The sequence below is a fragment of the Euphorbia lathyris genome, chromosome 1 (assembly GCF_963576675.1).
Source record: "Euphorbia lathyris chromosome 1, ddEupLath1.1, whole genome shotgun sequence".
Lineage (NCBI taxonomy): Eukaryota > Viridiplantae > Streptophyta > Magnoliopsida > Malpighiales > Euphorbiaceae > Euphorbia > Euphorbia lathyris.
This window is the reverse complement of record NC_088910.1, coordinates 77319015-77341971: the sequence shown is the minus strand read 5'-3', so window position 1 is coordinate 77341971 and position 22957 is coordinate 77319015. Positions and strand designations below refer to the sequence as shown.

General features: G+C 37.4%; 1 non-coding gene across 1 annotated transcript; it reads left to right on the top strand.

Annotated features, from left to right (window-relative positions):
• Positions 1-5433: 5433 nt before the first annotated feature.
• LOC136216177 (small nucleolar RNA R71) lies at positions 5434-5540 on the top strand. The gene has a single exon (XR_010683167.1). It is a non-coding gene; the product is annotated as a small nucleolar RNA R71 (small nucleolar RNA).
• Positions 5541-22957: the final 17417 nt, after the last annotated feature.

Sequence of the window (22957 nt, the reverse complement as noted above, 5' to 3'; positions counted from 1 at the left end):
AAGCATTCCGACAAATATAGCATAACGAAATCGGTAATAACGTCTGCCTTCATCATGGTTATAAATTGGGAATGGAGCACCATAGCATTCTGATAAATCAGTACGCTTACGGCGTGCAGCAACAATCTTCTTGGAAGATTTGAGTTTGGTAGTCATGGTGTTTGGAAATGTTTCTGTAACTTTGTTTGGAAATGGTGTTTAGAATATCAGATTTTTGTTTGACAGAGATGAAAAAGAAAAGTTTGTAACAGAAATTTGAACCTATTTGATTTATTTATAGGAATCATAGGACGAAAGAAGGTGTTGTTTTGATGCGAAAAGACATAAAATCAAAACTTTTAAAGTTGAAGAAACTCAATTTTTCGAGTTTGAATGGCTGTGTCTGGGGGGGAAGAAGAAACAGGTCTGCTGGTGCAGAAAACACCCGTGTCGCGATCGAGAATCCTTATTCTCGGTCGCGACACGCTGATTTCCTTGCGAAAATCAGGCGTCGAAACCCCATTTTTCTGATTCTCGGCCGAGAATATAAATTCTCGGTAAGATCAGAAAATTCCCTTACCTTCTTGACAAATTTGAAAATCTAAATTGTCAACTGAGAATCCCAAATTTCGGCTGAGAATCACTGAATTTCTTCTAATTCAAACTATTAACCTAAAATCTGATTAAAAAAATGAATCAAATATATTTTCATGTATCTAAAACTTAATATAAATTCATCTAATAAATAAAAATCATAAAAATGGCATGTGTAAAAAAAAAAAATAAAAATAAAACTAAAAAAAATTTAAACTAATAAAAAGTCAAACAAGAACAAAATGAAAGAAGTACACGAAAATTAACGAATTAACCTTCATGAAATTTTGTTATGAACTTAATTTCCTTAATTGGAGAATGTTCATAGTAAATTTTTCATCTATTACCATTAACCTTAAAGTGAACTCCGTTAGGTCCTTCAAGTTCTAAAGATCCATAGCCGAATGTTTTAACGACTAAATATGGTCCTGTCCATCTACACTTAAGTTTACCTGGAAATAATCGGAGACGTGAATTAAAGAACAACACCTTATCTCCAACGCTAAAGCTCTTGACTTTAATCTTGGCGTCATGCCATTTTTCCCCTTTTCTTTATATATCTTTGCATTTTCGTAGGATAAATGGCGTAATTCATCCAACTCATTTAAGTTGAGCAAACGTTTCTTACCTGCTTGTTGCAAATCATAGTTGAGTGTTTTAATAGCCCAATAGGCTTTATGCTCTAATTCGACTGGTAAATGACATGCTTTTCCATACACTAATCGGTATGGTGTCATTCCTATTGGTGTTTTAAATGCAGTACGGTATGCCCATAACGCATTGTTAAGTTTACAAGACCAGTGTCTTCTTGAAGACGAAACTGTCTTCTCTAGAATCCATTTGAGTTCTCTATTTGATATCTCCGCCTAACCATTCGATTGAGGATGGTATGGCGTAGATACGCGGTGGTGTACTCCATATTTTCTCATAAATGTTTCAAAACTTCGGTTTATGAGATGGGTACCGCCATCACTTATCATGACTCTAGGGCATCCAAATCTACAAAATATATCTTCAAGAAACCTAACAACTACCTTAGAATCATTTTTAGGGGTTGCAATTGCTTCAACCCACTTTGAAACATAATCTACGGCTACTAAAATATAAGTCTTACCAAAAGAAGGGGGAAAAGGACCCATGAAATCGATCCCCCACACGTCGAAAACTTCAACTTCTAATATGTTTGTGAGAGGCATCTCATCTTTCCTTCCTAAATTCCCGGTTCTTTGACATTTGTCACAACGAATAATAAATGAACGAACATCCTTAAACAACGTAGACCAAAAGAATCCACATTCTAATATCCTAGCTACTGTTTTACTAACGCCGTTATGCCCTCCATAAGAGCTAGAATGACATTCTGACATTATAGACCCGTATTCATTTTCACTAACGCATCTCCTAATCATACCATCACCACAAGTTTTGAACAAGAAAGGATCTTCCCAAAATTATTGTTTAACGTCAGAAAAGAATTTTTTCTTTTGTTGGAAATTTAACCCTTCTGGAACAACGTTGGCTGCGAGATAATTTGCTACATCCACATACCATGGTGACATGACACTTTTATTTTATAGAGATATTCATCGGGGAAATCATCTCGTATACCGATAGTTTCACCTATAGGACCGTTTTCATCTTCGACTCTTGATAGATGATCGGCGACAAGGTTTTCTACTCCCTTTTTGTCTTTAATTTCTATATCAAATTCCTGTAATAGAAAAACCCATCAGATGCGGTTTTGCATCTTTTTTTAGCAAATAAATACCTTAAAGCTGTGTGATCGGTATAGATAATAACTTTAGATCCTAACAGGTATGACCTAAACTTATCACATGCAAAAACTCCAGCTAGCATTTCTTTTTCTATTGTGGTGTAATTTAATTGTGCATCGGACAGTGTGTGACTGGCATAATAAATAACATGAAGTTTCTTATCCTTCCTTTGTCCTAAAACACATCCGACGGCTAAGTCACTTGCATCACACATGATTTCAAAAGGTAAATCCCAATCGGGTTTAGCAATTATGGGTGCACTGACTAAAGCTGCTTTCAGTGTTTCGAAAGCTTTAACATAATCTTCATTGAAATCGAAGGTTGAATCTTTCATGAGTAAATTAGTAAGTGGTTTGGAAATTACAGAGAAGTTTTTAATAAATCGTCTGTAAAAAACCTTTATGTCCTAAAAATGACCTTACTCCCTTAATAGTAGTTGGAGGGGGTAATTTTTCTATTATTGAAGTTTTTGCTCTATCCACTTCTAATCCTTTTTTCATATATTTTATGACCTAAAACAATTCCTTCGTCAACCATGAAATGACATTTTTCCCAGTTTAAAACTAAATTCGTTTCTTCACATCTAGACAAAACTTTATCCAAATTTCCTAAACATGCATCAGAAGAATCTCCATATACTGAAAAATCATCCATAAAAACTTCCATGATATCTTCAATGAAATCGTTAAAAATTGCACTCATACAACGTTGAAATGTTGCTGGTGCATTACATAGACCAAAGGGCATTCTCCTATATGCAAAGGTTCCATAAGGACATGTGAAGGTTGTTTTATCTTGGTCATCCGGGTAAATATAAGTTTGAAAGAATCCGGAGTACCCATCTAAAAAACAATAGAAAGCATGACCAGCTATCCTTTCGATCATTTGATCAATGAAAGGTAGAGGAAAATGATCTTTCCTGGTTGCTTTGTTAAGGTTCCTATAATCTATACAAACCCTCCAACCGGTGGTGGTTCGCGTAGGTATTAATTCACTTTCGTCATTCCTTACAACAGTTATGCCTCCCTTTTTAGGTACACAATGGATTGGACTAACCCATTCACTATCCGAAATAGGATAAATGATTCCATTGTCTAAAAGTTTAGTAATCTCATTTTTTACTACCTCTTTCATGTTCGGATTTAAGTGTCTTTGCCTATTCGCTTTAGGTGGCTTATTTTCTTCTAAGTGAATTCTGTGCATTACAATACTAGGATTAATTCCTTTCAAGTCGGAAATTTGCCATCCCATACTTCCTATCCTATTTCTAACAACTTCTTTCAATTTTTCTTCTTGAACATGTGTCAATTTGTTAGAGATAATTATAGGCAAAGAATCGCCTTCGCCTAAGAAAGTGTACCTCAAATGGTTGGGTAATTCTTTAAGTTCTAATTTAGAGGGTATTACAATTGAAGGTGGAACTGGTCCATCTTCTCGAATCAAAGGTTCTGGGTCCTTATCTTCTAATTCTTCACCCATTATAGGTTTTTTTATTTCTTCTTTTTGAATAATGTCCTTGACACATTCTTCAACTAAGTCAAGCTTCATACAAGCGAATTCCTCCATAGGATATTTCATTGCTCTGTTCATATTAAACTCAATTTTATCGTCTCTTATCCTTAAAACTACTTTCCCTTCCGACACATCAACTAGAGCACGTCCCGTGTTCATAAACGGTCTACCAAATATCAGCGGACAATTAACGTCATATGCAAAATCTAATATAACGAAATCGGTAGGAAAACTAAATTTGTCAACTTTAACTAAAACATCCTCAATTATACCATATGGTCTTTTAGTGGTTTGATCCGCTAATTACAAAACCATATTGGTACGTTTGATATCTTCTTCTAAACCTAACTTATTAAAAATAGACAATGGCATTAAGTTTATACTTGCTCCTAAATCACAAAGACAACTTGGGAATTCAATATCTCCCAATTTACACGGAATAGTAAAACATCCGGGATCTTTGAGTTTAGTAGGCAAATTACGCGACACTATCGAACTACAGTCTTCAGTTAGTGAAATGGATGAAATTCCTTCCCAACTAATTTTCTTCGAAATTAAATCTTTTAAGAACTTACCATAATTGGGAATTTGCGTAATCGCATCCATAAATGTCAAATTAATGTGCAAATTTTTAAGTTTATCTAAAAATGTTAAAAGTTGTTTATCATAGTCCTTATTTCGGACTTTGTGTGGAAAAGGTGGTTTGGGTACAAAAGTTTTTGTACTTGAGTTAACTGGTGAACTTTTTGTGTTTAATGTATCTTCTTTGGACTTTGGTAAATCAGTCCCTGAACGAAGAGTGATAGCCCTCACATGCTCTTTCGGATTTTCTTCCGTATGGCTGGGAAGACTTCCCTCTTTGCGGGATGGAATTGATTTAGCAATTTGGCCAATTTGAACCTCCAAATTATGGATGCTAGATGAATGGTTTTTAATAAGTTGATCGAATTTATTCTCGATCCGTTTAAAACCATCGTCGTGATTACTTAATTTTCCACTCATAGCATCTATGAATTTGTCGATTTTAGAAGATAAAGTGCTAATCGTATCTCTTGATTGATTTTGATAATTATTTGTACGATTTTGATTAGCATTTGCATTATTATTATTATCTCTCCAGTTAAAGTTAGGATGGTTCCTCCATCCAGGATTATAGGTATTAGAATAAGGATTATTAGTTTGGTTTTGCCCTTGGACAAAATTTACATGTTCAATCTTGCTCATACCTTCATAATCCACATCCGTTTGGATTGGATTACCATTAGAATCGCACGGTGCCATAAACCTATCAATTTTGTGCGACAAGGCAGAAAATTGGGCTTGTAACATCGCAACGGGATCAAGATTCACTATACCTTTAACCGATTATGTGTTCGAGGATGATGGTTTCTCCACTGGTATATGTCCACGATCTGCGGGCCACATACTACTGTTAATTGCCATTTCCTCCAAAAGTTCTCTTGCTTGGGCATATGTCTTTTTCATAAATAACCCTCCCGACATAGCATCTAATGAACCTCTAGTTATAGGATTTAATCCATTATAAAATGTTTGCATTAAAAGTGCGTCGGGCAATTGGTGGTGTGGGCATAAACGTTGAAGTTTTTTAAAACGTTCCCAAGCCTCATAAAGAGTTTCATTATCATGTTGAGAAAAAGATGTTAACTCTTTTATGACTCTTGCGGTTTTTGCTAAAGGAAAATATTTTGATAAAAATGCTTGGGCAAATTGGTCCCAAGTTTCGAATGTTGCGCCTGGCATCGAAGTTAACCATTCTTTGGCTCTGTCCTTCAAAGTGAAAGGAAAGAGGCGAAGTTTGATTGCTTCGGCAGTCACATCATTTATTTTAAAAGTGTCACAAATTTCAAGGAAATTTGTCAAGTGGGTGTTAGGATTTTCGTTAGGTAACCCGTAAAATGTTACATTATTTTGCAACATATTAAGCAATGCTGGCTTAATTTCAAATTGGTTTGCGGTGATTCTGGGTCTAACGATGCTATTGGTTATACCGGCCGCTCCCGGCCTAGCATAGTCCATAAGTGTTGCCATAGTTTCTGGCTCGGTATCTCTAGTTTTTAATGGAGTTTTATTTTTGTTTTTCTTGTTTTTTTTGTTCTTTTTAATGGTTTTTTCAATTTCTGGGTCTATAGGGTCTGGTGCAATGCCTGAACTTCGAGAACTGCGCATGAACTTGAAATCTTGCACGAACCGAAACTACCTTCAAAACAGAATTTGAAAAATAAATATGTTAGTAATTCGAAATAAATAAAATATAAAAGTTTGAATAAGTATGTGTAAACCTAGATTCGAAATAAAACACGAAAAATCTAAATTTTTGTTAAAAAATTTGGCGTTCCCCGGCAACGGCGCCAAAAACTTGTTGAGCGATTTCCGCAAGTGCACGGTTTCGCTTGTAGTAATAAAAAGATATCGATCCCACAGGGAACGTTTTTTTAACGAAAGCTTATTTTAATTCAGTTTGATTTACTTCCAAGGTTTATAATATGGAAAATCATTTAATTGGATTTGGTTTTGAAATTGATAGAATAAGAATTAGATTAGAGTATGAAGAACGTTAGAAATCAATTCTGTTTTGAGTATGAATTTACAACACAGAAACATTTAGTGCTTTAGAAAAGGGAATAAATGTATTCGTTTTCATTAAGCAAAGAAAACAACTTTAAACTTTGTAAACAATTATATAAATGTAATAGCATAAACTCTTTCAATTAAAAGGCTTTGAACGCAACAATCCTCCTAACTGGTTTAGATTGCTTCTTTAACCAAATTAATACTTTTTCAAGATATCAATTTGCCTAAGTGTTCAACAAAGTTTCCTTGTAAAGATTTTGAATTCAACTACGTTTTAATGAAAACACCAGAACTCACTTCGGATCAATTACAGAAGTGCTACATAAAAATCTATTGAATTGAATAAACTTTATTAGATGAAGTATGAATTTGATACAAGTTTACAGAGAACAATAAGCATGGATGCTTTCGACGACTTTCAAGTGAACGGGTTGTCAATCCTTTCCTTGAACCTCGTTAGAGTTTGTCAGGCTCCGGGGCGAATCCTCTACTAAATCTTCTCGCTGAATCTTCGGAATAGTGACGGTTCCTTCTACTACCAAAATGTAAACTAATATAAACAAGTCTTAATCTAAATCTAAATGCTACTCTGTTTGTAATTATTTGGTGAATAATGTGTGTACATCATATTGCTTTTTACAAAATCGATCTTCTAACTCTAAATTGCTTGACTCAGAATTTCTGCATTAATTCTGTACTAAATCTTCTCTCCAATATATATTGTCAACTCTAAAATCAACTCTTATTTATAGATGTTGAAGAGTCGTGTCTGATAGGGGTCAAAAACCCTTATCTTTGGGTACGGTTTTAGGACGGGTTTTAGCATTATTTAGTTAATAAGCGAGCATTTCTCGCATTTAAATGCTTTTGTGTGAGTTAGTTAGGAATTGGAAACGTTTTATTTATTTTCCGTTGTTTAGGCTCGTTTTATGACCAATTTAGGCAATTACGGCCAAAATAGCATGCATAGTATAATTCCGTTATCTTTTGAAGCTAATTGGTCCGTCAAAAGTCGCACCAAACGAAGCGTTTGCTCAAAATAAGCGATTGGCGGGTCAATTTAGCCTTTGGACTAATGTTATCTGGAGTTTCTGTACATGCGCAGGTATAAGTTCGGACGAAAAAGGCATCGACGGCAGTCGGCAAGCACACGGGGGCATACCGGGCAAGAATTCTCGGCGAGCAGACCTGCGGGAATTGGTCAAAAAGACCAATTCCGCCCCCACGATGCCACGACGGACCCCACGACTTCCTACCTACATAAGGACACGAAAATAGGCCAAAAAGAGGGCCGAGCCACGCATTTAAATAGAGTTTTTCCAATGTAAATTAGTATCTTTCATTTATTTGTAAATTACTTTAGCTTTCCCCTTGTAATTCCTCTCCATCTCCTCCATATCCTTCAAACCTCCATTGAAGCTGCTTCAAAGCTTTTCTCGAGGAATTATCAAGGTTCGTCCTTAAGATTGGGTCGCCGGCTGCAGAGTAAACAGGTTCCCTGAAAGGGATTTTTGTATCTCCTTTTATCTTTCCTTGTTTGTACTCTTTGATACAGTTGCCGAACCTAGCTTATTGTATCTTGTGACATTGTTCTTCGCCTTTAATAATAATTTAGCTCTTATTTTGTTCTATGATTAGTTGTCTAATCTCCGTCTTACGCTTTATTAAATTGGTTTAACTCATTCAAAAGCCCCAAAATCTAGTAGGCACATATTGCGAGCTGAATCTGACCTAGTCAGAGCCTAGGAGATTGACAACCTCTTAGTTGATTAAGCGCCAATTTACTGAGCCTTAGACCTAGTTTCGGCCTTAGGGAATCACGCGCTAGGAACCTCAGGAGGGTAAGTAGGGTTAATCGCCTTGAATACAAGTGACTCAGATTAGGTTTTTACTCAATAGACCTAACAATCTATCTTCATTATTATCGTTCATACCATGTTCCTTCGGGTAATTGCATCTAGTGAAAGATCAATTAGGAGTAGTTTAACTTAATTAGGGGTAGAGTAGCTTAATTAGGCATAGAATAACTTAGTTAGAATCAGATAACTTAGTTAGGATTAGTATAATTCAACCTAGGAGTAGATTAACTTAATCAAACAAACTCAAAACCCCCTAAGCCTAGATAACTCCTGAAACCAAGTAGCTCGATACTTGCAGAAATAAATCCTGTGGACGATAACCTGGACTTAACCAGAAATTTATTACTTGATAACGACGGGGTACACTTATCCCTTAGTGAGTCTTCATCCCAACTTAGGTGAAGGCGCATCAAGTTTTTGGCGCCGTTGCCGGGGATTTATTTCTTCTGCAATATCGAACCAAAGGTCGATTTGTTAGTTTAGGCATTCATTGTGAATATCCTTGTTTATATCATTCTAACTTGCCTATAGCATATACTTGTCAATAATAACTATACTTATTTATACTTATACTTATTCATATCATTGTTTGTTTATATACTTGTTTATAATCATGATACTTGTTTATACGTATCTATATCGTTTATACTTGTTTTTATATACTTGTTTATATATACTTGTGTATAATAGTCATACTTGTTTATAGTCACATTTGTTTATATCATGTATACTTGTTTATATATACTTGTTTATAATAGTTATACTTGTTTATACTTATACTTGTTTATACCATTTTTATACTAGTACACTCTTACATTTGTTCATATGCACACTTGTTTATCTCTAATAACCTATGCCATGTACATCAACCCATATTTGTCAATATAAACCAATACTTGTACAAAACTGTGCAACCTTGTATGATGTGTCTGATTTTCCTTCCGCTTTCATTTATTTCTTGTATTTATCTCTTCTCAGCATATGCCTACGAGATCAGCGAAAATACCGTGTGTCCCTCTTAACCCTGAACTTGAACGTACTTTTCGCAGGAGCAAACAAATCGGAAAGCTGAAGCAAGATGAGATCATCGAGCCTATCAAGATGACTGACAATGAACAGAACACTAAGAACACCGGGCCAGAAAATGACACTCGTCTGATGAGTGAGATCCTGGCACCACACCGGCACCAGCATTTGTCTGGCATTGCCGCTCTAAATATTCCGGCTAATACATACGAAATCAAGTCCGGTATAATTCACTTGATCCAACAGACCGGACTGTTTGGAGGAGAAGCACATGAGAGCCCGAATGATCATCTGGATCGCTTCCTAATGTGCGCAGACACCGCAAGAACAAATGGGGTTCCCCAAGATGCTGCTAGGCTGAAATTGTTCCCGTTTTCTCTGACTGGGCAAGCTTTGGAATGGCTGAGAACACTGGAGCCCGGATCAATCACGACTTGGGCAGGGTTGGAGAAGGAATTCTTGTCCTACTACTTTCCTCCCTCGAAGACAGCAATGCTCAGGGGTAAGATCACATCCTTCCACCAACCCGAGCACGAAGCGCTCCACACACCTTGGACCCGATTCATGCTGCGCATGTGCCCTCATCATGACATACCCAAGCATCAATTGGTAAGCGTCTTCTATCACGGACTGACACCCACCAACAGAGCTATTGTAGACTCCGCAGCGGGTGGAGATTTATTTAGGAAGACAGCAACAGAGGCATATGACATGATTAATAAGTTGGCCAGAAAGAGTGTGCAGTGGCAAGAACAGAAGCTCGCTGGCCCCACAAGGCAGTGGGTATTTGCTGTGGAAGAACAAGAACAAAATTCGAGTGTTGCGGATATAAGTAGAAAGATGGACGTCCTGTTGGCTCAATTCAGCCAACCTCCCACCTGTGTGCACTGTGGCGGCGACCACCATGGAAAGGAATGTCAAGCAGGTAGCCCTTTCGCTGGAGACGGGATGGAGATGGTCAATTACGTTGGGGGACAGCCGAGGTACAACCAGAACTATAACAACTACAACCCCAACAACCACAACTCCTACAACAACAGCAACAACTACAGGAGGCCTCAGCACCCGAACTTATCTTACGGGGATTCAAATCAGAATGTGCTTCGACCTCCTAGCGGTTTTGTTCAGGAGCATAGAGATCAGGGGCTTGGCATGCCCCCATATCAACAGCAGAATCAAGGGCCAATGCAACCTCCTAAGGAATCTGACGAGGTGGTCACTCTTTTGAAGGAGATCTCGGCTAGGCTTGCCAACAATGAAGCCTTCTGCAAAGATTTGAGCAATCAGGTAGCTCAGATCAATAGGGACAGGCAGGAAAGGCCACAGGGTTCTCTCCCAAGCACAACAGAGAAGAATCCAAAGATCCTGAGAAAGGATTGAGTAAGGGGGAGAAATCGAGTTCTCATCGGTTTAAATTCAAAGCTTGAACAATTTACTCCTGCATTTCCTTCTCTTTTATTTTTGTTAATTTTGGTTGTTGAATTTTAATCTCATTTTTCCTTTTTTTTTATTTTGTCAAGCTTTGTTCCCCCATACTTTGTTATATATAAAAAAAAACGAATTTCGCCCAACCCGGGCGAGTTAGGCACTGCCCAGCTCGCCGGGATGGTCGGCCGAGCCAGTCAGCTCGGCCAACACGGGCTGTTCGGGATTTTAAAATCCCGAACCCAAAAAAAAAGAGAAGGAAGAAAGAAATAAGAAAAGAAAAATAAGAAAAGGGGGTGGATGACTCATCATCCCCTTCCCCACCTTCTTCTTCCCTTCTCTCTTTCTTTCTTTTTCTTATTTCATTCTTTCTTTCTTCATTTCTTCCTCTCTTTCCCTTTCAAAACCTAACCCCCCAAATCCACCATACTAATCCGAATTCAAGATATAAGGTATGAATCTTTACCCATTTTTGATTTCTAACATGTTTCTAGGCTTAGATTTTAGCTTAGGGTGATAATTTTTGAGATTTAAGGAAAAACCTAAGTTTTAGGTTTTTCTCTTTTTTCACAAATAAATCTCTTGTTTGCTTTTAATTCTTGATTTCCTTGCAATATATGTTAACATCATGATTAATTTGTGGGTTGGGTGTGATTTCTGTTCTTAATTTGTGAATATTTGGAGAAATTGCTCAAATTGGGTAAAATCTCCATTTTAGCTCAAAGTTCAACTATTCAATTTATAGTTAAAAACTTGCCAATAGAGTTATGAATTGCATTCCTACCATGTTTTAGTCATTGGGCATCTCTAATTTTGCATGAATTTGTGAATTACGTGTAAAACACTTAGGGACCGAATACTTATGGTTTTAGTCCCTAAATTCCTAAACTATGGTTTATGCCTATGAATGGTTTATTTGGGGGTTTATGTTCAAAATTGTAAATATGTCCTAACTTGTCCATTTTTTTGGTCTATTCCTCAGGAACTATGGGTAAGAAGGGCAAAGCCAAGGTCGTAGTTGAGAATGAAGCCGAGTCTGACGTCGAGTTCAGCGATACACTCCTAGCTAAGTATGACCCACCTTTTGGGCTCGTTAATGAACGTGAGGGGGTATTGTATGATAGATTTTCTAAGCAAGAACTTGCCACCCATATAGTTGTTGATCAAACATATTTAGCGTCTATAGGCTTGAAAAAGGATTTCAATGAAATCCTCAAATTCCACGGCTGGTATAGACTAGCCACAAAACCGACCCCAGTTTATCACAACTTCACTATGGAATTTTTGACTACTTGGAAAAAAGAGCTACCCTCGGGCTGTGGTAAGCATTCTTTTAGACTGAATGGTAAACCTTACCGTCTCAGTAATACCACACTAGCAGCCCTGATGGGAGTCTATAACAACCCAGAGGCAATCTCAGATTTTGAGAAACCCATGACAAAAGATATGGCTTGGGAACAATTAACAGGCATATCGGACTTTGACTCCCAGACTGCTAGCCCAGTCGCTCTCTTGGACCCACTCCTCAACCTTGTTCACAAGTTTGTGGCTCACAACTTGTTGGGCAAAAACGAGAGCAATAAAGTCTCAAAGACAGAATTGCTCATACTGTGGTGTGTGGCCAACCACAAACACGTGGATAATGTCAAGACCATCTTTGAGGGCTTCTCAAGCCAAACGAGTAGAAAACGCGGTTCCCTTGGCCTTGGACACTTAGTTACCAACTTACTTGATAGCCAATTCAAAAATTTGGACATTCAAGAAGTTGCTTTTTACCCTACTTTGCTTAATTCCAAGTTTTTAGGGAGATCTACTTTTTATGAAGTCTTAAACAGGAACCCAACCGGAGGAGCAAGCTCTAGCAGAGGGGGACGGAAAAGAGCACAAATTCCACCACAGCATAGGGACGAGGAACCTGAGGAAGAAGAACCTGCGACAGCAGGAGACCAAATGGAAGACCAAGCACCGGGGACGGAGGCCCAATTCCAAGCCATCAACACCATGATGGCAGAAATGCGAGACATGAACCTTCGGACATTCAACACTGTTCAACAAATGGACCATCGGTTCACAACCTTCGAACAGAACATGGACCGGAGGCTCACGGGCCTTGAATATGTAGCGTCAGACTACTGCGAGCGCTATAACATGCCATGGCCACCTCCCCCGACCGATCAGTAAGTTGTCTTCTCCACCTTAACTCTTTACACTTGTTCTTTATGATTTGTGATGCAATGTTGGAACTTATTGCATATTTTTAGTGTGAGGAGGAGGGGTAGACAAACTTACAAAAATTGTATAAATTTTTTAATTTTTGTTGCGTCGTGTCTAGTTTAGTTTTGCGTTTTTCGGGTTTTATTTATGTTTTGCATGTTTAGGACCTAAAACCGTGAACCTCCTTCGAATCTAAACTTCGTTATTTATCCTTGAGGACTGAGAACCGAATCTAATATTGCATGACAACTAGTTTAGGTGTAGGACACAATCCTTGTATCTGTAAGAGCATGAGCTAAAGTTTGCATTTAGACCCTACTTTTGAAGAAACGCTAAAATCATTACTTAGGTAGATAACTTAAGAATTGAAGGCATGTGATGTTGAATTTGAGTTTAGGGAAAACTAGTAAACACAAAATTGAAACCCAAAGAATTGTGAGTTGAATTTGAGCCTAAGAGCGAACATCAAAAAGCTCTTTTTCTTGACATTTTTGTGTGAATGCTTTGACTTGTGGAAAGATTACAGATTTTGCACCTAATACTGTGTTGAACCTACATGCAATGATTTGAAATGATAAACGATGAATCAGCCTCATTAGAATTAACCCTTTTTCTTTACCTTATTTTCTCTTTTTCATCCACTCTAGGAAGCCCCTTTGAGCCTATATTTTTGTAGTTTATAGATTTTTCTTTCGTTCTAACCTATTTTTGCAAACCACAACTTGGTTTGCTACTTAACCCAAAATTTTTGCAAAGCTCAAATTGAGCCTTTGTTTTCTTCTAGCGCTTTATCTTTGTTTATGGCATCAAAGTAGCAAGCCAAAAGGCTAAGAAGTGAATGAGCATTACTATCCAAAAGGAAAAGAAAAACAGAAAAAGAAAAGAAAAGAAAAGAGACGAACAAAAAGGGGAGAACTTCGTTCCCCAGTTCTTAAAATCAAAACGTCTCAAAGAAAAAAAAAAAGAAAAAAAAAATTTTATGAATAAAAAGCTCAGTCACTTCATATTTGCTAAAGCCATTTGAACTTTGTTTTTCTAGCGCTAGAACTATTAACCCTTGTTGTACCTTTAACCCTCTAACCACATTACAACCCAAATTCGAAGCTGTTTTTGATATCATCGGAGTCATATAGCATAGTAGAGGAACTCGGATGAACGTGCAAAATCAACGTAATCCTAAGCAAGAACATAAGCCGAGAGTAAACACTTTAGCCACCAAAATTGTGTGAATTGAGCGAACTACCTATGGTGAGGTGTTTTACTTAGCGATCCCCTCAAGCTCGTTTAATTGAACATGTGTCCTTTTGCTTAAAACTATGGCCTATGATAATTGAAATGCGGCTTTTGGATATCGTGTCTCTACTTTGTATTTCCGAATGCATGTAATTACAGATGCTCGAAATTGTGTCAAGCACCTAGTCAAACCGGGAGGTTTTCTAGCTTGCTTGTGATTGCGGGTTTAGTTTTTTAGTTTACTTGGGGACAAGTAAAGTTTTAAGTGCGAGGAGGTTTGATAGGGGTCAAAAACCCCTATCTTTGGGTACGGTTTTAGGACGGGTTTTAGCATTATTTAGTTAATAAGCGAGCATTTCTCGCATTTAAATGCTTTTGTGTGAGTTAGTTAGGAATTGGAAACGTTTTATTTATTTTCCGTTGTTTAGGCTCGTTTTATGACCAATTTAGGCAATTACGGCCAAAATAGCATGCATAGTATAATTCCGTTATCTTTTCAAGCTAATTGGTCCGTCAAAAGTCGCACTAAACGAAGCGTTTGCTCAAAATAAGCGATTGGCGGGTCAATTTAGCCTTTGGACTAATGCTCTCTGGAGTTTCTGTACATGCGCAGGTATAAGTTCGGACGAAAAAGGCATCGACGGCAGTCGGCAAGCACATGGGGGCATACCGGGCAAGAATGCTCGATGAGCGGGCCTCCGTAGGCCATGCCTGTTCGCCGAGCAGGCCCCTGGAGGCATGCTCACCGAGCAGGCCACCAGAGGCCTGCTCGAGCGAGCAGGATGCCTGCTCGCCGAGCAGGGTGCTGCTCGTCGCGAGTAGCGTCTGCTCGCCGAGCAGCTCGCCCTGCTCGGCGAGCAGACCTGCGGGAATTGGTCAAAAAGACCAATTCCGCCCCCACGATGCCACGACGGACCCCACGACTTCCTACCTGCATAAGGACACGAAAATAGGTCAAAAAGAGGGCCGAGCCACGCCTATAAATAGAGTTTTTCCAATGTAAATTAGTATCTTTCATTTATTTGTAAATTACTTTAGCTTTCCCCTTGTAATTCCTCTCCATCTCCTCCATATCCTTCAAACCTCCATTGAAGCTCCTTCAAAGCTTTTCTCGAGGAATTATCAAGGTTCGTCCTTAAGATTGGGTCGCCGGCTGCAGAGTAAACAGGTTCCCTGAAAGGGATTTTTGTATCTCCTTTTATCTTTCCTTGTTTGTACTCTTTGATACAGTTGCCGAACCTAGCTTATTGTATCTTGTGACATTGTTCTTCGCCTTTAATAATAATTTAGCTCTTATTTTGTTCTATGATTATTTGTCTAATCTCTGTCTTACGCTTTATTCAATTGGTTTAACTCATTCAAAAGCCCCAAAATCTAGTAGGCACATATTGCGAGCTGAATCTGACCTAGTTAGAGCCTAGGAGATTGACAACCTCTTAGTTGATTAAGCGCCAATTTACTGAGCCTTAGACCTAGTTTCGGCCTTAGGGAATCACGCGCTAGGAACCTCAGGAGGGTAAGTAGGGTTAATCGCCTTGAATACAAGTGACTCAGATTAGGTTTTTACTCAATAGACCTAACAATCTATCTTCATTATTGTTGTTCATACCATGTTCCTTCGGGTAATTGCATCTAGTGAAAGATCAATTAGGAGTAGTTTAACTTAATTAAGGGTAGAGTAGCTTAATTAGGCATAGAATAACTTAGTTAGAATCAGATAACTTAGTTAGGATTAGTATAATTCAACCTAGGAGTAGATTAACTTAATCAAACAAACTCAAAACCCCCTAAGCCTAGATAACTCCTGAAACCAAGTAGCTCGATACTTGCAGAAATAAATCATGTGGACGATAACCTGGACTTAACCAGAAATTTATTACTTGATAACGACGGGGTACACTTATCCCTTAGCGAGTCTTCATCCCAACTTAGGTGAAGGCGCATCAGTGTCTAAGGAACATGTCTGCTGTGAAGAGGCATTCTCATCCAATCGAATGGACGCGTTTCGTTGAAAATGAACATGTGCAACTATTGCTTCCTAAAAATCTGAACTTACCGAGAATATAAATTCTCAGCCGAGAATGGGGGATTATATTTTCAGCCTTCAAAATGACAAGGGGGAGAGCTGGGCGACGCGTCTCGCGATCGAGAATCGAGGATTCTCGGTCGCGACACGGAGTATTTTTCTCCGATTCTGACTTCGTCCTTGTTTCGGCGTGTTTGATTTACGTCATCTTTGACTTCTTTTGTAGGGTTTTCCTTTGTTTTTAACCTCTTTTCGTTCCTATTTAGATTTTACCAAATATTTAGGTAACTTGCATGAAAGAAACATATTTGAACGTAAAAGTATTTGAAATAGATATAAACAATACGATTTTATAGCAAAACTGGTGTAAATACTAATGATATTTTAGGTATATTTTGGGCTTAACAATGCGCTGTCAATATACCAAAGTTTTGACTTCTCAGCAGATCTCAGGCCTACCTGCAATGGAACTAGTTGCTTTTAGGTACCCAAATCATTTTGGGTCCTTTCTTGTTAGACTCAGCATGCAATACATTATATTTTACTCAGTGTCGGCACACTTTAGTTGTGTGGCCTTTCTTCCCACAAAAGTCACAGTGGACATTTTGTTGTGGGTACCATCTACTCTGACTAAAACTTTGATATTGAGCATTCTGATGGTAATTCTTTTTATTCGGAACCTTGAGTTGGTTCTAAATTGATGTGATGTTCTTTTTGAGTTTCTTAGAATCCTCTTGGACTTCCCAGACAAACCTATGCATGATTTTAAGATTTTCATCTTGCATGGAATTGTCTTGGAGGAGTTGTCGGAGGTCACTGAGTTTGACTTCCTCAATCTCATCCCACCTTCTACTGAGTGCTCTAACTTTCTTGTTACATTTTTTAACAAGGGAGTAGAGATCACTCAGTGCATTGATCATTTCACTTCTAAGGACAGGAAGAGATATTACCTCAGTAGCTCGCTCATCATTTTTAGAAGCATACGAGGGTTCAGACTGTTCAGATGCACATGACTCATCAATCTCATCAGCCATGAAATAGATGTTTGCTGTCTCAGCAACACTGACTTCAGAGGAAGATGACTCATCACTGTCACTCCATATTGCCACCATAGCTTTCTTCCCGTTCCTTTTTTCTTTCTTCAGAGTGGGACAGCTTGACTTAATATGGCTAGGTTGATGACATTCAAAGCAAGTGATAGGCTTTGAGTTCTCCTTTCTGACGTTGTTATCATTGTACTCAGCTTTAGACTTGTCATACTTTTGATAAGGCTTATTTCCATATTTTTCATTCTTGCGGAACATCCTCTTCATCTTTCGAGTGAACATAGCCATTTCCTCATCATCTGAGGAACTATTGTCAGTGGAGTCAGCTTTCATGACCAATGACTTCTGCTTTTTGTCCTTTGACTTCTCCTTGACCTCAAAGCTCTTCATAGAGATCTCATGAGTTAGAAGAGATCCGATCAGCTCATCGTATTTGTACGTGGTCAGATCCTGAGCTTCCTCAACAACAGTCTTCTTAGTTTGCCAGCTCTTTGGAAGGCTCATGAGTATCTTCTTGAGAAGCTCTTTCCAAGTCTCTTGAGCTCATTTATGATGTTGGTGAATCTTGCGTTCATCTCAGAGATGCCTTCGCCATCATTCATCTCAAACAGCTTGTACAGTCTCATGTGTTGGTTCACCTTTGACTCTTTCACTTTGCTGGTACCTTCATAGGTGACCTCCAACTTCTTCTAGATTTCCCGTGCTGACTCGCATCCTGAAATCTTATTGTACTCTCCAGCATCTAACACACAGTGAAGCATATTGATAGCCGAGGCGTTATTTTGCAATTTCTTTAGGTCATCCTCAGTCCAATTAGCCTCATCTTTGATAACTTTGACATCATCAACAGTTTCATAGGGAATGAACGGGCCTTCAACTATTGCTAGCTATGCACTCATGTTCGTTGCCTGAATGAAATTTTTCATTCTGTTCTTCCAAAAGGTATAGTTAGACCCGCACAACAGAGGTGGCCTAGTGATGGACAAGCCGTCAGGTAAGATCTGAATTGTTTCATTTCCTGGGAGGAAACGAGTGCTATTGACAACTATATTAGGGATCGGCTCAAGATAGTGTTATCTTGTGAGTTGAGCTACAGAGCTCTGATACCACTTGTTGGCCCTTTGTGATATGAGAATAAGTTCCTAAGGGGGGTTAAAGGAACTATTTAAATTTTTGTTTATTTAGTCTGACTTGTTTGAGTTATGAGTTACAGTTTTTCACTTGGTTCTTAGCACAATGATATTGGGTATAGTCAGAGGCAGCTTTAGTTGATCAATGACTAAAGTTGTTTCTAATGTTGAGTCAAGAAATAGCACTTGGGAGTCTATTCCTGAACTCAGCACCAAATCACACAACTCAATATACTTTAAGTTATCCTAGTTCGGCCTCCTGCCTATATCCAGTCCCCGGAATCCTTCCGAGCTTTAATCCACTACTGAGCTCTTTTGGGTAGAGCACAAACCCCTTACAATAGTCAGCGAGTATTACAGAGTACCATCCTCTATAACTTATACTCAATATTATCTACCTCTGAGTGCTAAATACCGAGCTACTCAGAGTCTCTTAACAATTTGATGATTGATAAGGTTTTCATTCTATAACAAACTTTGAAATATCTAATCTAATCGTTTACCCAAAAATGAGAGTTGGTGTAAGATGTCTTTGCTTTGCTTTTGTAGGGAACTTTAATGGGAATATAGTCTTCTCTATTGTTTGATCAGTGCCTCAGTTGCTTTAGTCAGTGATCGTCAGATTGTTTCTCCATTTTCGGTAAACATTCCTAGACAACTTATTTGTTGTGTGTGAACCTTTCCTCATTTGGATAGCCTTTGTCCCCAAGTTTATCAAGTCAACTTCTGCTTTGTCTGTGTGTCCGTTGAACTCATCAGCTTCGTTGTGAAGGAGTTAGGCATCCTTCTTCATGCTGGGCTGAGTGGATCAAAAGCCTTTTGATCCAGTTAACTTTCTTTGGGCCTTGACTTAACTTATTGGACTTGGGCTTTGTCTTTAATATCTTTTGCACTTGTATAATTAATCACTCCACAAATACTCAACAAACACATTAGTGATAATAAATCAAAGCATTTAAATTTAATGTGTTGGAGATTTAACTTAGGGATATAATTCTAATTTTAAATAGATTTGTCAAATCAAAATGAGTGTGGAAATGTGTTTCAACAAGTCAATGCTTAATTCAATTAATGGGCCGAATATGATCGAAATACAAACTTATTGAATGAATTGCAATTTGTAGGCCTAAGATCATGTAATGGATGAATCCAACCAAGAAGGGAAGGGCTCATCGTAAGAAGTAAGTTAGACAATATAGTACGGATTGTGCACGGGGGGACAAGAAGAGAAAAGCCTCTGTAGATTGTGAGGTGGAAACCTGTGAATGGTGCCACCTAGTCAAAAATTCTCTTTTGCCTGTTAACCGCACTAGATTTTATGATGCATCTCTAGAATATTTTGATATAATTTTACCCACCTCTTCTTAAAGGATAAGGTTTTTGTTTTTGCCCTACCAAAGGGTAGGGCTATTTATAAGGCACTTTTGGCCTTTTTGCAAGATACAATTTGATTCCAAATACAATTTCTAATTTTAATATATTTGCTATTTTCCATCTTTGTCTTCTTAAAAGAGTTGGAAGCTCTAAGTTTGCTATCTTTTGGTATGAGGTTGTGCCATCTACAAGCTCTTTATGATCTTTGTGTCATGAAGAGTGAGTACACTAATCTACATAGGATAGACCAGAACTGTGGGGGAAGATAAGCATTGCGTCTCGATACTAGGGTATTTATTTGTTTATACCTCTCTAAGTTGTGCTGCATGAAATGTTAATAGGCCATTAACATTGTATATTAGTGAGAAATCTATTCAAGAGAAATAGTTCTCAATCAGAACATTAACTTAGGGTGTTTAGTAATGGATTAGGTAGAGATGCTGATCTTGAGCTAGATAGGCTGTAAATATGAGTAAGAGATCATTTGTTTACTATGAGATGTGCTTTGTTAATCGGTTAAATGTCTAAGATTGATAGAGATATGGCTTAGACATAACATGAACTTCTTCGACCATAAACATGTGGGAAGAATGATTTTTGGATTCCTTGATGTTGGGCTTTAAATACCCTTATGAGATGAGTTCTTAGATCTACTCCCCTATTGTGCAAAGTCTATCTCGTGCATTTTAGCCAAATAGTATATCGTTTATCTTGTGTTGTTTATGTTGTTTTTAGTATATTCGGTTTAGTCTCACTATAAACTCTTAAATCATTGCTTGGTTACTTTTATCTCTTAAGCATAAGTTAAATATAGTGAAAATACACCTATAAAACTCCATGCGGATCGATACTCATACTATATTGTGATTGATGATGTGTGTGATAGTTTCTAAACTATACTATGCTAACAAAATAAACGCATCAAAGGTCGATCACCCATTGTCGAAAATTATCTAGCCCTTTGACCTCTAACGCGTTGAAATTAGCACATCATTATTGAGTGATGGGAGATTAACCTTAACTGGAATTGCAAAAAAAGGTGATCTCCCCTTGAATCCAAAGAATCAGGAAAGAGCCATACCTAAATTGTAGCATGTCAAATACCTTAATCTTTTCCCACTTAACCAAAACGATGGGTTAGAGATCAGTGGCGATTAATTTTGAGCCACAAATTGTAGAGAATTAGAAAGACAAAGTGAGTTTTTTTTGTTAGATCTAAACTTCAAAGTTTATCAGAGAAAAGGGAAAATTTCTTGGCTCGCTAAGAATTAATCTCGCTTGTACACTTCACCAATCTATTATTTGACCTTACTAAGACATTCATAAGCTTGAGTTTGCTAAAATAGCAATTTTAAGTTCATGCAAATGTGTTGAATCATCAAAACTTTCGATTTGTTCTTGTTCGAGTTCAATGAGCTTTGGCTAAGGGCTTTAAGGATAGGAATCACTCAAATCAGGTTCATTTAGCTCTAGAAACACATTATAAAGATAATAAACTGAAAGGCCTAAAGATCTTCTGCATTTATTTGACTTTGGTTGACTTTTGTATTTTTTAGGAAACCAAGGTCGATCGACCTTTCTCCGTGAGGAAGAATGCGAAGGTGATAACTAAGGTCAATCACCATCGCCTTTAAACTAATGTAAATCACCATTAGACTATAAGGTTGCTCGCCCTTAGACTAGGGTTGATCTCCCTAAGACTAAGGTTGATTGCCCTTAGCAGAATAATCCCAAAGGGCGATTGCCCTTTAATTCCAGAAAAAGGCCATTGTTTCCCGTTTTATGTTTTATCAAGTTTTGGTTGTTTTCATTGCATTCCAATATTTATTAATAGGTCCTAACCTACAACCCATGGACACATCCATAACTTAGCCAAAAATATGCCTTTCTAACTAGAATATATCTTATGACACATACAGTGTACCTATCAGTATTTCGGGTCAAGGTGCTCACGTATACACGGGTAAAGATTGTCTATCCCGATCATAGAGTTATAGTCGAACAGTTTTGAGGAACTCTAACACCTCTATTTCCCAGTCTGCTCATGAACAACTGCACAACCTGCCTGTAGTTCTCGTGATGTCCCATATTGCACCTAGGATTCTCTGAAGCTTCTCATGTTGCAACAATTCATGGATTCGCTCGTATAGGGTCCACGCATTGTACCTTCTAGACAACCCACTTACCCAAATATACTTTTGCATTTGAGTATGCAATGACTCCATGTGGCTCGTAATAGCCTCAATGTCATTCCATGTGATATGCTTAGCTAAGCGACACCTTCTAATGTTCCTCTCCATTTGTCTCACTATAATCCCTTGCTTGGGGAAATGAGCAAGGAGTGGGACCCTCGTAATGACGACCACATCTGTCAAGGCAAAGAATAAAAAGAAAGATTAGGCCATGAACTAAATCTTTCGGGGATTAAAAACCAACTTCAATCCATTTCTTTAAGGAACATTCAATTCACGACAAAAACTATTTTTCAAATTATGTGTCTGTATGACTTTATTAGTTACGCAATATTTGCAACAAACGATATATAATTTGTTTACAAATAATATATGATACCATGAATTACTAATCAATTAATTAGAAAAACATTTCTAATAATTATGTTTAATCACATGTACATTCAAAATATATTAGAAATACATTTTGAATATCTAAAAATTTAAAAAGTATAATTAATCGTTTATTAATTTTACTTTAATCAGAAATGTATCTCTGAAAAAAATTAATTGTTAGAATCTGAAAAATGTTTTACTTTAATTTTAATTTATAAATTTATGGGCATTTAAAATAATTTTTACACATTAAAAACAATTGCAGAATAATAATTAAATCAATATTAATCAGTGACGGAGCCAAGATTTCGTATCTGGGGGGGCTGATTTTAGCCATATAGTTTAGAGTAATTTTCTAATGTCCATCCCGTTAGGGCTGGGCAAATTTTTTTTTTTTGCTTTCCAGCATAAATTGTTTCTTTTTAGTGCGTATACATGTTTAATTTTTTAAAATTTAACGCTAATTTACTAGATTAAAACTCCTAAACAAGTATATTATTCTTTATTTGAGTATTTACATTGGCATTTTGATTAAAGAAAAAAATACAATCAATTAATAATAATGATGAAAAAATAATTAAATTAAATAATAATATTGATATTTT